Source organism: Miniopterus schreibersii (assembly GCF_964146895.1).
Source record: "Miniopterus schreibersii genome assembly, chromosome: 14".
Classification (NCBI taxonomy): Eukaryota; Metazoa; Chordata; class Mammalia; order Chiroptera; family Miniopteridae; genus Miniopterus; species Miniopterus schreibersii.
Window position 1 is genome coordinate 40715656 of NC_138114.1, and position 17600 is coordinate 40733255.

The 17600-nt window shown below is 39.7% G+C and overlaps 1 protein-coding gene across 13 annotated transcripts in view; it reads left to right on the plus strand.

Annotated features, from left to right (window-relative positions):
• The window catches only part of GBF1 (golgi brefeldin A resistant guanine nucleotide exchange factor 1), a 103575-nt gene that overhangs the window by 47668 nt on the left and 38307 nt on the right, over positions 1-17600 (plus strand). The window lies entirely within an intron of this gene.

Here is a 17600-nt window from a genome sequence, read left to right on the forward strand (position 1 = left end):
TGGAGTTACCTTTACCTTTTCTATAACTTGTACCAAATTATCCACTTATGTCTTTCATTTGTACCGTTCCTTCAAATAAAGTAATTTGGTACCCCAAAAAAAGGCAAAGCATCCTGACAGAATGAAAAAAATTGTGCCTGGTATTCTGTTGCCAAGAAGAGGTTATATTTTCAAACTAGCCTCCTGATATGAAATTAAAGTACACTTGCACTGCTTATTCTTCTTAACCCTGATTTTAGTTTTTCAAATCTTCCCTAATAAATATATATTAGCATTGAGTATTTCAAAGTCGCTATTGTATTGGTTGAGACTTCTGTTAATCTGTGTTAGATTTCTGGTCTTTGTTAGGTCTTTCCTACTACTGGCCTCCCCTAAAATAGAAGCATACATACATGATTATATTCTGGTGAGTATAAGAACTAGGGCTTTTTCCTAGGACTGGTAGAAAACCTTGTAGTAGCATTAACGTAGGAGAGGTTTTGGGGTTTGCAGGTAACAATTGGGGGGGGTCAGTTTGTGGCCTCTACACCAAGACTCTTCTTTATCAGCCTCAAGTTGCAGATTGAGGAAGAGGTTGATTTTCTGTTTATTAGAGGTGACATGGGCAGTGGGGCAGCGGCAAAGAGGCCATGTTGCTCTTGCTAAATATACATCCCTGACAGTTGGATAATAGGTTCCAGGAAGTTCAGTGGAAAATTAAAACAAAGCAACATTTATAGCTGATTGAACTTGAAAAGCCATTTTGGTGTTGAATGGCAAATATGTAGACTTCAGCATTCCTGAAGCCTGATGCATCTCGCTGGATGTCACTGTCCCTGTATACATGATGGCCTGGGGACTCAGCAGTGTGCAGGGTGCTCTTTTTTAGATTGTTTTGAGGAAAGACAGTTTGCTACTGCTTATAGAAGTCCCTGTCCCATAGACTTATGCAACACAGGTTCCTTATGTCTGGTGAGCATCTTTCCTCTAATGGTTTGAGGAGTTATTTGTTAGAAGGACAGGAATGTCTGGCAAGAGACAGAGGAGCTCTTAGGTACTATAAATACTCCTAGTCATTCTGTTTTGGGGCTGAAGCTCTAAGCAGATTGCTGTGGTATATACACATGATCTTAGCATGGTAACACTTCTGATTAATGAATGACCTTAGCTGTCATGAGGCCACTGGCTTGAGCCTTAAGCTGGGCTGATTGGCTAAAAAGAGGGTTTTGGACTCTTCTGTGTGGGGTGGTTAATTTTCTTGGAACCAGGAGAGAGACTGCAGGGGATAGGAAGGTGAAGAAATTGTATAGGGAATGTAGGCAGAGAGAGAGAATTGAGCCTTTTGTAACTATCAAGAAAAGTTCCTGCACTTCCCATCTTTTTCTCCAGGATGGACTCATACTGCTGTCCTAAGTATCTGTCTTGTGGGGAATGAGGCATGATGGGAGCTTCTGGGCTTTAGTTTGGTTAGGGTGATAAAGCCCCTATCACTTAACCCTATCAGTCCCTTGGGAACTTCATGCTAACCAGCCTGGCTATCAGGAAAACATGAATTGTGGATATGGGTTTAATTTTCTTCAGTTCCCACTCATGTGAACTATCTTTGTTGGCTGTAGAACCAACAATTCCTGTGCCCTGTGAATTTCCCTAAGTTGAACTCTCCAGTGGAACTGAGAGTTTATAGGTTCCCTAGCTTATCAGGGCATTTTCCCAGCAAATGAGAGTTTTTTCCCCTTGCATCTTAACTGAAAAATAGAGATCCAGCCTTAACAGTTCCCCCAGCTCCTCCTTTACTTAATGAAGAGCTTGAGTGAACCCCACTTTTTAGAAAAATAAATTTTTTTTATGACTTCAGAGAGAGGGAGAGACAGAAACATCAGTGAGACCCCGGCCGGGCGTGGCTCAGCAATTGAGCATCAACCTATGATCCAGGAGATCTCAGTTCAATTCCGGGTCAGGGCACATGCCGGGGTTGTGGGCTCGATCCCCAGCAGGGGGCATGCAGGAGGCAGCCGATCAGTGACTCATCATTGAACAAGGAATAGTTGCCCTCCATATGGGACCAATGACTGTTGGCCAAGAGTGAAAGTTTAGAGAAGTTACATCCCTGAGAACAGCCTGCCAATGGTAATGGAAAGCAGCCTAAATTTTGAGGTGGCTGTATTGGGAGGGGAGATGGAGGAGAAGCCATTTTGTGCTCTTTGGGGAAAAGGTTAATGAGAGGTTTCACAAATGTCAGACTTGCCTGATTAAGCGAAGCCAGCTAGGTAGATGTTTTTTATAGTAATGCCATCTCTGCTAAAAGAGCAAAGAGGGAGAGGAAAGGAGGTTTGAGAAAAGAAAATGATAAACTTCTATTATTTACAAAAGAAATTATGCTTCTGTTAGCTTGGGCAAGGATATCAAAGAAGAGAACTGTTATCTGGCAGGCTTGGCTGCTCTACCTCCTTGCCCCTTTAAAAAAGAAAAATTTAAGCCCTGAAGCCAGGAGAGAAGATATATCAGTGTACCCAATGTCCTGCCTCAGGTGTCTACTAATTAAGAACTCAAAGAATCTAAGCGAGTTAAGTCATAGAAAAAGTTCTATTTCAACAGTTATTCTTAAAACATAAAGGAAGAAAAAGTGTAGTAGGAAAGTCATTCAAATAATTAACATGTTTAAGGGATTTCTTCCTTCTTAGTTTGGGCCTATGTCTTTAGAGTTTTTATAGTTTCTGCCACTTAAAGGCGAAGGGCGCGCAAATGCTGTTAATTAGAGAGTGCTGCCTCCTTTTGCCCTTGTTTCTCCCCAGCCCAGCCTGCAACTGTGTCCCAATCAACCAGCATTAATACAGATACAGAGAGGTATTTATTTGCTGCTGATTCTGCCTGGCTGTATTCAGACTCGCTCTCCATGTGTATTTAATAAATCACACTAGTTAGGTGGACAGGATTACTTCCAAGTCACCTAATGACTATATCATGAACTGCAGCATTAAAGGGATTAATATTAATCTGAGCCGTTGCAGTTCAGTGGGAAAGGCCAGTCCGTTCTCCAACAGGATCTCTGGCCGGCAAGAAATCCTCAACAAGACCAGGAAGATTAATGAAGGCTTCTACATTCGGCCTACAAATCTTCACCTACCAGGGTGTAGGGTAGTGAATCCTAGCCCAGACAAGCTCATAAATAACCCACAATATCACAAGTATTTGGGGCAGCTGAGCCCCAGCAAGGGAGGGCCAGCTAGCCCTCTCCATCTTCTCCTGTAACCCACACCACCGAGATGGCACAAGAATTTTACAGGCCCACACAGAGGCCGGTTTTGTTTTCTTTCATGTAAGGGCCCACACCTCATAAATCACTTTCTTATTTCAGGAAAAGAAGAGTACTAACTGAAGTCTGGATTTGTGTGTACTCAGAAGAACATGAAGCTTCATGAAGCTTCTGAGTGACCCATGGTGTAGTCTCACTTCCATAAAACTGGGCAAATAACCCGGCCTCCACAATACAAGGAGCCTGCTTTCAAGTCATGAAATCTTTCATTTGCCCAGTGGCACAATTCCTCCTCATTAGCACCCACAGTATTTTACTCTTGTACAGGCCTCTGGAGTACATATTCAGAACTACTTTCTTGGTCCTGACAAAGTAAGCACTGACTAGGAAGAACTATATGCACAAGAACAATAGGAACAAGCATTTCCTTGTGCCTTGGCCCTTATTTCACCATTAGGAGACCACTAAGATGAGCCTAGCCAAGCCTCAGATCTCCACAGGACAAGGTACATCTTTGCTTTCACCGGATTAGGAAGCAAACTAATGGTGGGCATATGGAGGGCAACTATTCCTTGTTCATGCTCTATTCCTTGTAAACATTACTTTTTACCAATTTTTCCTGGAAATGAAATCTTTGATAGGAAAATTGGGTCATGGATTTCTTTAGTACTTCCCTGTAACCTTTTTCAACTAATTTCAAAGCATTGGTTGAGCAATACTATGTTCATGGTCCTCAATTAGACACTGTAATTAATACAAAAGCAAAGAAGCTTTGTCCCTCTCTGCCTCCAGGAGCTGACAGACTACAGTTAGCTGTTCCATAAACCAGAATATGCTATACTAAAGCAACATCTCTCTAGAAGTACCAAGAAGGAAGAGATTAATTCTGGTAGAAAGAAATCAAGGAGTTACCTTTGCTGAAATTGAAAAAGTGAGTAGTGAGAAAGCCAGGCCTAGATTCTTGGGAAGATCTTGGTTTTGTTACTGCTTTCAAAGCAGAGACCTTGTGTACCCTGAACCAATGGAAAAGAACTAACCTGGAATAGGGATCACACTTCATGCAGCAATAGTGCTTCCTATGTTTACTGCAACATGGGCAGTGGTAATCTTTATTGCTTGTACTCCTCAGTTTTCTACGTCACCTCTCTATGTCTCTTGTTGTTTTCTTTTAAATCCTCACTCGAGGACATGCTTACTGATTTGAGAAAGAGAGAACATTGACCAGTTGCCTTCCCTTACATGCCCCGACTGGGGATCGAGCCTGCAACCTTTTGGTGTACGGAGCAATGCTCCAACCAACTGAGCTACACCTGCCAGTGCACTACCTCTCTAGTTTTTGACTGAGTATATAGTTTAGGTGAGGACATGGCCTGCTTATATTTCTTGGTAATTTCAGTTGTCCTCTTCCCCTTCTCCTTTCTTCATACTCTGTCTCATCCCAGTATTAGTGACTATTCAATAAGCATTAGGAATAGAACCACCATTTAGGTACTGTGTGAGCTACAGCTTTAAAACTGTGCTCCAGTTAATAAGTAGGAACACTTGGCATGCCTAACAACCAGAAATCATAGTCCTTAATTTTGGAGCTGTATAGTCATTTCCAGTTTCTATCCTCTTTTATTTATTTAAAAATTTTTTTGAAAAAAATTGATTGAGAGAGAGATTTGTTGTTCCACCTATTTATGCATTAATTGGTTGATTCCTGTATGTGCCCTGACTGGGGATCTAATCTGCAACCTTGGTGTATTGGGACCACACTCTAACCAACTGAGCTATATGGCCAGGATATCCTTTTACATCAATGATTTTGAACCTTTTTCATCTCATGGCACACATAAATGAATTACTAAAATTCTGCAGCACACCAGAAAATATATTTTTTGCCAATCTGATAAAAATACAGGTATAATTTTTATTCATTCACGCAGATGGCTATTGTGCTGGCTGTTGTCATTTTTTAAAAAATATGTCTTTATTGATTTCAGAGAGAGGAAAGGAGAGGGAGAGAGAGAGGTAAAAACATCAGTGATGAGAGAGTCATTAATCGACTGCCTCCTGCACTCCCTCTACTGGGGATTAAGCCTTCAACCCAGGCATGTGCCCTGATTGGGGAATCGAACCTCGATCTCCTGGATCATAGGTCGATGCTCAACTGCTGAGTCACGCCAGCTGGGCAGTCTTTACCTTATTAAGACCTTAAGTATTATTCACCACCAAGTCACGTATTCCTACCTTTAAAAAAAAATATGCTTAGTTTTTTTCTACGTTACTATCCATATTTCTTCTCAAGCTCCACATATAGTTTTTAAAACTCTCTGAATACTGTTTTCCCAATGATCAAACACATAGCTCTTCTGTTCCATTTTTATCTCTTCCTAGAGACATCCTTCTCAGAGCCTGCTGTCCCCTTCTCTCATTCTTTATTGGTTGTTCTCTAGGAGTCTGGCACAACTGTCATTCTTGAACTTCACTTTTCTCTGGACTTCTTTTTCCTGGACAACATGTCCATTTCTTTCTTGGGATTTATTCTCTTATTTTGTATTAAAATAAAAATCCTTCAAAGGCTCCTAGGAAAAGACACCTGTGATATAAATTTTTTAGATCCTGCATACCTGAAACTATTTTTATTCTATACTAACTCTTGATTGAAGATTTGACAGGATATAGAATTTTAGTTCGGAAATTGTTTTAATTCAGAATGTGGTGGCTTTGTTTCTTTGTCTTCTCATTTTGGGTGTTGATCTTGAATAGTCTAGTACCATATAGATTCTCAGTTCTTTGTATTTGAAGTAGAAATTTTTTACAATCTCCTTGTTCCTATTTCTAAAACCCTGGGTGTGGGTCTCCTTTTATTCCTTATGTTAGGTTCTTTTGATCTAGAAAAGTATATCATTTGATTTTGGGAAATGATTGTATTAGTTCTTCAATATTTTCTTCTGCTGTTTTCTCTCTGAATTGGCCTTCCTATTTTCTCACCCAGCTGATGCCTGCATTTCAGACCGTGTTTCTCACTGGTGCTTCCCTCTAAAGGCACTTGGTATTCAGACTTTTCAGCTCTGCTTCCATATCCTTTTCTTTTGCTAAGAATATGTTGATGAATCTCATTCACCACATTCTCTTCACCTAAAGTCACATTCTACCTATTATAGTTTCAGTGTTTTTTTTTGTGTTTTGTTTTGTTTTTTAAATATATCTTTATTGATTTCAGAGAGAGGAAGGGAGAGGGAAAGAGAGAGATAGAAACATCAATGATGAGAGTCATTGATCGGCTGCCTCCTGCACGCCCCCTGCTGGGGATCGGCCCGCAACCCAGGCATGTGCCCTGACCGGGAATTGAACCCCGATCTCCTGGATCCTAGGTTGATGCTCAATTGCTGAGCCACGCCCTGCCGGGCTAGTTTCAGTTTTTGTATTTAACTCTTGAACACTCTTATTGCCTTGTACTTCTTCATAATACTTGTGTGAGCCCTTGCCTAATGTCATTACCTTCCACTACACAGGAATTGCATTGCATTGTTTACCAATATATTTCTATTATCTAGCCCAGTGACTGGCACAAAGTTGGTGCTCATAAATATTTGTTGAGTGAATTAATTAGTATCTTCCTTTAATCAAATAGAATTTATTTTGTCAAATGAAATGCGATAGGAATTTAACTTTACCTAATAATTAATACCATGTTATAGGCCCATTTTTTGAATATTCTTTTATCGTATAGTATACTTATTCACTTTAGCTTTATAATATATTTTTATATGATACTGTAAACTTTCTGTCATTAGTTGTTTTAAAAAGTATTCTGGTTATTCTCATCTGGTTATTATTTCACATGAAGTACAGAGTCACTTAAGTTTTTGTGTGTTTTTTTAAATTCCCATTGGGATTTTGATTTAAAAACATAACTTAATACGGGGAGAATTTGGCCTCCCTTCCCAGAACATGTTATGGCTTCTTCATTTATTTAAGACTTCTTTTGTGACTCTAGTAAAGTTTGTTGGTTTTCTTTCCCCCATTTATGTGCCATAAATTTCTCAAGTTTATGCTTAGGCATTTTTAATTTTCAATTGCTAATGGAATGGGATTTCCCCCCCCCCATTATAAATTTATTTTATTTTACTAAAACTGGGTTGATTCTCCTGTATTCCTACAATACAGTATATGTTATATGCCCAGGACAAAAGAACTACTAGCTTCATTTTTAACAAAAGCCAGCCGTTTCAGTTACTTATTGCTAAATAACAAACCACTCCAAAACTTTGTGGCTTAAAACAACAATTTTATTATATCTCATAATTCCAGGCTGACTAGGGCTCAACTGGGTAGCTGTTCTAAAGGTCTTACTTGAGGTCTCTCCTGTAGTTGTAGTAAGCTATGGCTGTGACTTGGATGTCTGGCACCATGTGGCTTCTTTTGAGGTGATGCCTGACTCTCCAGGCCTTTTTTCATGACCTGTTTCCACCACAGGGTAACTTTGTACATGGTACTTGAGATCTACAAACTGGAAGAAATAGAAGCTTCAAAGCCTTTTTAGTGCCTGGGTATGGAAGTCCCAGATTGTCACTTCCTCTACATTGTGTCCATCAAAGCAGTTACAGACCGGATTAGAGGGGAACAGGCATAAGCTCCACCTCTTAAGTGGAGGAGGGGCATGTCAGGGGTGTTGTTGTGTGGGACTATCTTTGGAGACTGATAATTATCATAATGGCATTTGTTCATTTGTCCTTACCTTCTTCCTTTTCTCCCTCCTTTTATGCCAAGTAGCTACCCTAGACTCTTAGCCTCCCACAAGTGTCTTTTATCCAGTCCCAAATCACTATACTCATTGTTATAAGCAGGAATCTGGTTGAAGGTAGGGTAGCAGAAGTAAAAAAAAATTGATGTTTTTACCTTCCCATTTGCTCTCCTGGACAGAAATACAAAGTTCACTTGAGTGTGAAATACCAGACAAGGGGGCAGTTGTAAATTGGCCCTGTTCTCCTGAATTCTGCCTACTCTCCAGGAAGGGCAGCCTCCCTCTTTCCTCCCCAGCAGAAGTTCAACCCCTTTCCTCATTATGGCTTGTTAAAAGGTTCCCTTCTATGCTAGTCTAAGTAGAAATGAGAATGTTATTCTTTTTTTTTCACATAGTACTTCTTCCTACCCGGGTTTATTAACCTCTGACTTAAATATGCACTAGGCAAAGATGTATAGTCTTCCTGCCCTCCTCCCCCTCAGCTTAGTCTGAAGGAAGGCAGCAGGTGATGGAATGCATAAAGGATGGGGGTGCTGGAGGGGAAAGGAATCTTTTCTCACACACTATGGATGTTGCTCAACAGAACGGGTGTGAAATTCAGTCAGAGCCGCAGCATGTGTTTCAATTTTCCAGGGAATTTCCTCTTCCTAACTGTAGGTTTAACCCTTTCTTCTGTGTAGCGCCAAAGGCTATCGAGATATATGAAATGAGTTACTTGCAAGAAGAAAATGCTAGGATTTACAGGATCCCTTTGAGATGTAGGATCTCCAACTTATTTCCTGCCAAGTGATTGTGAAAAACGCGTAACTTTGGACTTGGATGGACCTAGGCTTAAATCCTATCTCTGCCATTGGGTGGTCTTGACCTATTTGAACCTCCATTTTTCATCTGTAAGTGGAGATAAAAACTTGTCTTATAGGGTTCTTGTGAAGATTAAATGAGATGATGTGTGCATGGTGCCTAGTACAATGCATACCTTGCATATAGTAGGCATTTGATATACATTTGTTTTCTTCTTCAATCCTCCCACTGGATTTTGAGGATATCTACTCTTCTTTTATCCTGTGCCACATTGGGTTTGTGATGTAAACAGCTTCTCACATCTTAGATTTATTGCTTTTCTCCCTGAATCTAACACTGTAAGTATGTTAGAGGGGAGAAATCATTCCACATGATATGCAGAATCCCTCTGGAGGTCCTCATTATGCTAAAGCATGAGTCTCTGTAACACTGATGAGAAGGATTACAAGGCTTGTCTTCCTCATCTGATTCTGCAGACCATATGAACTTATAAGAGTTATAAAATCATATAGTGATAGAGCTCAAATTTATTTATTTATTTATTTATTTATTTATTTATTTATTTATTTATTTATTTATTTATTTAATATATCTTTATTGATTTCAGAGAGAGGAAGGGGGAGAGAGAGAGAAACATCAATGATGAGAGAGTCATTGATCGAGCCCGCAACCCGGGCATGTGCCCTGACCAGGAATCGAACCCCGATCTCCTGGATCTTAGATCAATGCTCAACCGCTGAGCCATGCCCGGCCGGGCTAGAGCTCAAATTTAACAGAGGTCATCTTCTCCACTTTATAGAGAAAGAATTGTGACTTTTAGAGGTCATGTCCTGTGCAAGGCCTCATGACAGTGTAGTGGCAGTTTTGGAACTAGAGCTCTGACTCACTTGGCTGTTACTACAGTTATAATTTAATTTTTTGGAAGACTGATTTGTAAGCCTTGAGGGCCTAGCTTTTAAATTTTTAAAAATATTTATTTATTGATTCTAGAAGGAGAGAAGAAAAGAGAGAAACATCCATTTGTTGTTCCACTCATTTATGCAATCATTGGTTGCTTCTTGTATGCGCCCTGACTGGGGATTGAACCCCCAACCTTGGTGTATCGGGATGAGGCTCTAACCAACTGAGCTACCCCACTAGGGCGGGTCTAGCTTTTGTTATACGTGAACTTTCTTCTTCTAAATTGGGGTCCTGATTTTACTTCTAGCAATGGGGAAGTAGACACTGTTGAAGACATTTCAGTGACACTCCTTTGGGGAGCAACAGGGCTCCATTGAGGGTATATCAATTACCACCTAAAAATCTCTTCTTTCTCCAAAGGTTGTTCAAGGGACACTGAGGTGGCAGCTCAGTTGGCTTTTGAGCTCTGCTCCCAGAATTGTGGGTTGGGAAGCAAATTTGTTTCTTCTGTTCTATAACTTTATTCTCCAAATAATGCCCAGTAGGGGTGGCTCACCCCAAGTCTTCAGCTCTCTTTTCTTTTTTTTTTTAAATTGAGGTTTAATTAACACACAGTAAAATTCACAGACTTTAGGTGTTCATTTGATAAATTTTGATAATTGTGTAAATCCATGTAAGCATCATTAAAAAATACAGAATATTTTTATCACCCCAGAACAAATTTTCCATGCTCCCTTTAAGTTACCCCCACACACACGTACACAAAACCACTTTCTGTGTTCTATTATGATAGATTAGTTTTGTTTTTGGATTTCATGTAAGTGGAATCATGCAGGATATGCTCTTTCATATCTAGCTTCTTTTCACTTAGCATTTTTTTTAATTTATCCATTTTGTTGCATGTATCACTGTTTCTTTTTATTTTGTTTTGTGTTACTGAGTAGTATTCAGTTGTATGGATAAACCATAAGAGAATTTATTCATTATGTTATTGAAGGGCATTTGGATTGTTTCCAGTTTTTGTCTGTTATGAATAGGCTGCTATAAACCTTTCTATACAAGTGAACATATGTTTTAGTTGCTCTTGGATAAATACTTAAGAGTGAAATTGCTGGTCATAGTGTAGATGTGTGTTTAACTTTGAAAGAAACAGCTCTTCAAAGTGGCTGTACCCCGCAGTCTGTCTTTTCTTCCCCTTAGTGGCAAGGCTCTTTAAGTTGAGGATTTGGCAGGGGAAGAGAACCCACATCATCAGGGTTCCTGCTGCCAGAGCACAGTGGCCTGAATCGGACACTTAAAAAGCTGAAACAGGTGTTTGAAACCCTACTCCAGCCTCCCTGTTTGATGCCAGCCCCCTGACAGGCTGGGACTTGGCCAGCAGAATTCAGACCTAATCTAATGGATGCTGGATTAGGGACTTTTGCAGAATGTGGCGACATAATAGTGTATATACTGTGACTTGGTACATTTGAAACAGGTAAATGAACATCATCTAGGAGAGGGACCTTTGCTGGGCCAAATGCTTCTGGAGCATGGGGCAGTTAGTCTGTGTGCCAGATGAAAGCCCCTCACCACTCTTGCTTCTTACCCTCTTTTCTCCTTGAAGCTGTATGCAGAAGAAGTCAGCACTTCCCTTAGTGATGTTAATATTGCCAAGAATAGCCAGGTAGGATTTGGTATCTTGTGTGTCATCTATTATGGGAGATAAGTTATTCCCTGGTAAATTCTCTCTCTCCCCCGCATATATATATATTTTTTAATTTACTCCTCACTAGAGAAAATGTTTGTTGATTTTAGAGAAAGGGGAAGGGTGAGAGAGACAGAGAAACATTGATGTGAGAAATATCTATCGGTTGCCTCCCTTACGCTCCTGGCCTGGGGATCGAACCCACAACCTTTCTGTGTGTGGGAGGGATCACACTCCAATCAACTGAGCCACACCGGCCAGGGCTCTCTATATTTTTAATTCTTGTGTCTTAGGCCTTGGGGAACTAATTTTGATGAGCCAGAGGTTGGAGCAAGAAACTGAAGGTTAGGGTGTGGGCTCCCCAAACCAAACAACTTAATGTACCAAAGCAGTAGTTTCTCTAACAATGCTCAGTGGGGTTAAAATTGATAGAAATGTCATCTTGTCTTTACAGAGTTGCTTCAACTGAAGATTTCAAAAAACGAGGTTCAATTTCCAAATCTTTTCTGATATTGTTTAGAAGAGCCCAGGGAACAAAGAAAAAGCTCCTCATGGCAGTCTAGCCTTTCCATAAACACTTGAGAAAGTGCGTTTCTGAATTCAGGTCTCCCTTATGAATTCATGACTACATTATAGCTGACCATTCCCTTAAAACCTAATCTGGATATCTTTAGACCTCAGTCTTGGAAGACAGGGCCTGGTATTGGACTGTATTATGTAGGTGCCATTCTTGGTATGAATAGGCTGAGATTTGTAGATTTAAGATTTTTTCAGTACTTTTTTCCTTTTAATTATCATATAGTAAAATATACAGTTCTGTGAATTTTAACACATACGTAGATCCCTGTAACCACTGGCAATCAGGATACAGAACAGTTTCATCACCCAGAAAACTCCTTCTGTTATTCCTTTGTAATCAGTAAATGCCCCCCCTAACTTCTGTCAACCACTGACATTTTCTCCATAACCATAGTTTTATCAAGGTCATATAAATGGGATCATATAGTATGCAGCCCTTTGAGATTGGTTTCTTTCATTCAGCATGATGCCTTTGAGATTTGTCTAAACTGTTGCATAGATCAATAGTTCCCTTTTTTTTGCTAGGTAGTATTCCTTTGCATGTATATACCATAGTTTGTTTATCCATTCATTAGCTGAAGGACATCTGGCTTCTGCACTTTGGGGCAACTACCAGTAGAGCTGCAGTAAACATTTGTGTACAGGTTTTTATGTAAAGAACATTGGTATCTCTATGTGGTTTAAATTTGTATTTCTCTAATGGCTAGTGACATCACACATCTTTTTTGTGTGCTTATTTGCCATCCATGTATCTTTTTTGATGATGTGTCTGTTCAAGTCTTTTACCCATTTTTTAACTGAATTGTTTGTTTCCTTACTCTTACGTTTAGAGACTTCTTTATCTATTCTGGATTCAAGTCCTTTATTGGTAATACAATTATTTACAAATATTCCTCCCACTCATCTTTTCGATCTTTTAACAGTCTCTCTCACAGAGCAGACATTTTTACTTTTGATGAAGTACAGTGTATCATTTTTTTTCTTTTACTCATTGTGCTTTTGGTATCTAAGTACTCTTTGACTGATCCCAGATCACAGAGTTTTGTCCTGTTTTCTTCTGAAAGGCATACAGATTTATGCTTTTCATTTACATCTGTGTTCTACTTTGAGTTAATTTTTGTATTATGTGAAGCTTAGATCAAGGTTCTTTTTTGGCATATAGATGTGCAATTATTCCAACACCATTTGTTAAAATTAGTGCCTTTTTAGATACCAAATTCTCCTTAGGACTGTATCTTCTTTAGGAATGAAGGAGTTACAGAGGATTCTCTCTTGGGTTTCTCCTTTCTTTCCAAGAAATCATCCTTGTTTCTTTCTGGGTCTTTCTGAATTTGGGTTTGTTTTGAATGCTATGTAATGGAGCACTCATTATTTGTAAGTTGACTGAGTGCAAAGTATTACATTATAAAGTGGCCATCTATCACAAGGAGGCATGTGGGCTGTAAAAAACATTAACTGTACATCCTGGGCTGGAATGCAGCTTTACCAGAATAATGCAGCTTTTATATTGTGTGCAGTTGGGATAAAAATGAGAGACAGAGAGAGACAGATATTGTTGGAGGAACAGGTGTTGGCTGAACCTGGGTTCTGTCCCATGTTTTCTGAAGTTGTTTCTCAACCTTTTCAGGATGCTCCTCCAGATTCAGCGGTCTTGAAGGTTCTCTGGGCACCTTTCAGAGCAAATATTGTGGCTTCTCAGAGTACTGCTGTTCTCATAAACTTTATTTGTTCATTCTTCAGCTCACAAACATGTCTTTAGAGGCAAGTGGTTGTTGTACTTGTCCTGGCTGGTTCTGGGTTACATTTTTGATTCCTTTGTTTTCTCATCAGAAAATGGGAAATGTCCCTTATCATAAAGTTCTTGAGCCCGTTTACAAGGGCTGGCTGACACAAAATAAGATTCCTCAGTCTTAGTGTCACTAAGAATTTATGATACACCGCTGTAGAAAGCATCTGCAGCTGTTAGAGAAAGGTAAATAAGTAGGATTCTGTACACTTAAGGGACAGGGCAAGGTTGCTTAGCAGTCCCATAATTGATACTCTTTGGGGATTCTCTTGATTCTTCTCTAAAAGCTTTGGCTATTGACCCTTCAGTCTTTTCTATCGTCTGTAGACTTTGCTAATGTCAGTTCAGAATTTAGTTCTTTTTTATTTTCTCTTACTTTCCTTCAGGGCTCCTAGAGGAGACCTGACAGGGTGGTAACTGATAATAAACCTATAATTGTTTTCTCTTCTTGCTGTTATTGAACAATGAAATTTTTTACTAGACTGTGAGAGAGGAATTTGGATTGAAAAAATTGCTCCAAGTGTAATGAATGCATAAAGTTGGAGTGAATTGTTCTATTTTAAAGTATAGCAGCAGAAGTTTTTAATTTCTCCTGGGCTTTCCAATTGCCTGCTAAAGTTTTGGCTTAGTCTTGTACAATGCATGCAGAAAACGACAAGGCAGAGTAAAGAACCACAGGCGCTCTGGTTTGCCTGTATGTTACAACCTAATTGCTTTCCTTTCAATATGTGCCAATTTCCCTCTAGAAAGAAGAGAACTAGTGTTTAGAGTTGATACACATCAAACTTGTGCTCTCAGTAAGACACATGGATCAGTCTGTCCTTGAGCCTCTGCAGTATGTTTGAGGCCAGTCCCTGTGGGCCTCATTTAGCCCTGCTGGCCTTGTTAAAGGGCCCTCACTCTTCTACTTGGATTAGGAGGGAACCTGGGCAAACCTGATGCTTAATTTGTATAGCAGTACTAAAATCAAAAGCAGTGTTTAGTCAGTGGTTAGGAGGAGGAGAGGTACAGAAGAAATTTCAATTCTAGGATAGTTGAGTTTTAAATTTTTATTTGCCATCCAAGTCAAGAAGTTAATATAGCTAGTAGTAAACTTGTAATGATAGCATGGTATAATATTTAAGAACATAATGCAGTGTATAGAAGCATGGACTTTGGAGTCCAAAACGGACCTGGATTTAAATTCTACCTCTCCCACATATTGTGTAATTTTGGGCAAGTAACTTAACCTCTTAGAACTTTGGTTTCCTTATCTGTAAAATGAAAACAGTAATACTATTTCTCAGGGTTATTGGGAGGATAAAATAAATAATCTATGTATAATAATTATACTTAATAATCTGTGTAGCTGTTGCTGATGTCTGAGGCAAATTAAGATTTTCGTTCTGGGCAGTGGAATGGGATTTTTAAAAGTTGATTTAAGAGAGAGAAAGAGACAGACATCATTTTGTTGTTCCACTTATTTATGAATTCATTGGTTCTTTTTTTTTTTTTTAAAGAATTGTGTTTTTTTCTGTGCTTAGAGGTGTTTCCTTTTATTTTAGTTTATTTATTTATTTATTTTTTAAATATATCTTTTATTGATATCAGAGAGAGGAAAGGAGAGGGAGAGAGAGAGAAACTTCAATGATGAGAGAATCATCGATCGGCTGCAGCCTGCAACCTGGGCATGTGCCTTGACCGGGAATCGAACCCTGATCTCCTGGATCCTAGGTCAACACTCAACCGCTGAGCCATGCCTGGCCGGGCTGGTTGCTTCTTGTATGTGCCCAGCCAGGGATAGAACCTGCAACCTTGGTGTATTGGGATGGTGCTCTAACCAACTGAGCTACCTGGCCAGGGCCTGGGCTTCTTCTTGTAAGGGTGGTGGATAGCAGCTCCTAATTGCAAGGTAAACTGACTATTTAGCAGGAATGCCAAAGGTGGGAAGCTCATTTCTCTTCCAGTCAGGATTCATGCATCATGTTGGAGAAAGTCATGCAACAAACTAATTTTCCCATGTGTATGCTGACTTTAAGTGCCTGTCTTATATTCTGAAAGTGAAGGGTAAATCTGACTTCAGGCAGACCAGGGTGGCCCTACTCAACAAGAAGGAGATGGCAGAAGTGAAGATTTCAAGAGTAGAGATTTACTGAAAGCAGCCTGCTATTGACTGTATATGTTATCAGGGATTTCAATCCTGAAAAACGAAATCTTCTTCCCATCTTCTCTCTAAGGAGAGGTGGACCTGTGTAGGCACAGAGAGGTGGCCAAAGGTCCTGACAAAGTGTTTGAGCCAGTAAGCATTTGTAAGTGCCAAATGCCCTTCTCCTTCTTGGTCATCTTGAACATTTTTGGGCTAGATATTTAGGAAGGAGGAGTTCTGTCATCTCTGGCTTAGGTTGGGACCTCATGAACATGACCTTTCTATAAATTGCTTATCAAATACAATTCAAGGGGAAATGTGAAATTGTGATTTCTAATCATTGGGGTTTTCAGACTTTCAATAAAACCCCAAGTTGTATAAGTACAGGAATTGCTCATGTTTAATCAGAGAGAGCGTTAAATTTTTTAAATATGTGTAAAAAGCAGGTTGGGCTGGTTTTTGAGGGATAGATCAGTCTGAAAAATGAATACTTCAAAGATTATCTCCCCTCTTCCCTCTCTAAAGGCACCTTAAGAAACTAAGCATGTGTTTGAGAAAAGAAAACAGATCTGGGAAACTATTGGGTGATAGCTGAAAAAAGAGGTCCACTGTCAAGAACTTAGACAAACTGGGTTGCCTTCCCCCCAGGCTACCTTTGTAACAGACTGTCTGCATTCATGTGCATTTATTTCCAAACTGTACTTTGCATTTAGAATAAGTTTTAGGGATCTAAAGGAGCCTTAAAGAATTTAATTAAACTACCACACCATCGTTTTCCCCAGGAAATCCCTATGGATGAGGAAACTGGCCCAGAGAAGTGAAGTGTTTTGCCCAAGGTCACATAATTAGCGACAGACCAAGACTGGGCCTACTACATTTCTTTATTTAATTTCTCCTGTTATATAAGGCAGGGTTGCAAAGGCTTGCCTGGGTTTGACTCTTAAGCCTCCACTAGGTGATAACATTTTTCAGAAAGCTGCCCTTTGGCAGTCTTCTCTCAAGTCAGTTCCTGAGATCAATTCTAAATCCTCACCTGACCATTCAAGGTCTGGAAATAAAGGTATGGAAGGTGTGGCAGATATTCCAGAGGCTCTGGCTTCACCAAAGTTTAGTTTTGCTCATCCTTTGGACCACTACTCTTGATCTCCTCTAGTGACCAAAAAGTGCACAGCTCCTTTCTACTAAACTTACAGTATCTCAGAAAGTCCAATTGCAGCTAGTTCTCAATCTTACTTTTACTTATAAGATATTTTCCTGGGTGTAGCATAATCAGAAAAGTAGAACATAAGGATCAAACACTTTTCACCTAAAATGGAATTTGCAAGGGTAGACAGAAAAGCCAAAACCAAAAAGTTTTTTGTGCTTAAATAATTTTGTCCTATATCTCTGGATACAGAAACGTCAAGAGGGGTAAATGAACTAAGCTTCTGTTTTTATCGTGCTCTGATTTATTAGTCTGTTATACATGACACCTTGTGAATGACGATATTCTGTCTCCAGGAATATGAGCCAATATTTGCAGGATGAAGAGCTAGGATGGAAGTAGGCTGATGACCCTCTAGAAAGCAAGAATGGAAAAGTAGGCTCTGAGGGCAAAAGGGTCGAGACAGGCATTTCTGAAGCCAAATGGTGTTGAAATAATATACCACAGGCCTTTTTCCTTGTCAGCGTAATCCAATTGAGAATGCCCAACCACCGTTGATAAAGGGTCACTCAGGAGTGAAGAGCCTCACTACCAGGGAAAGCAGCTTATGTGTG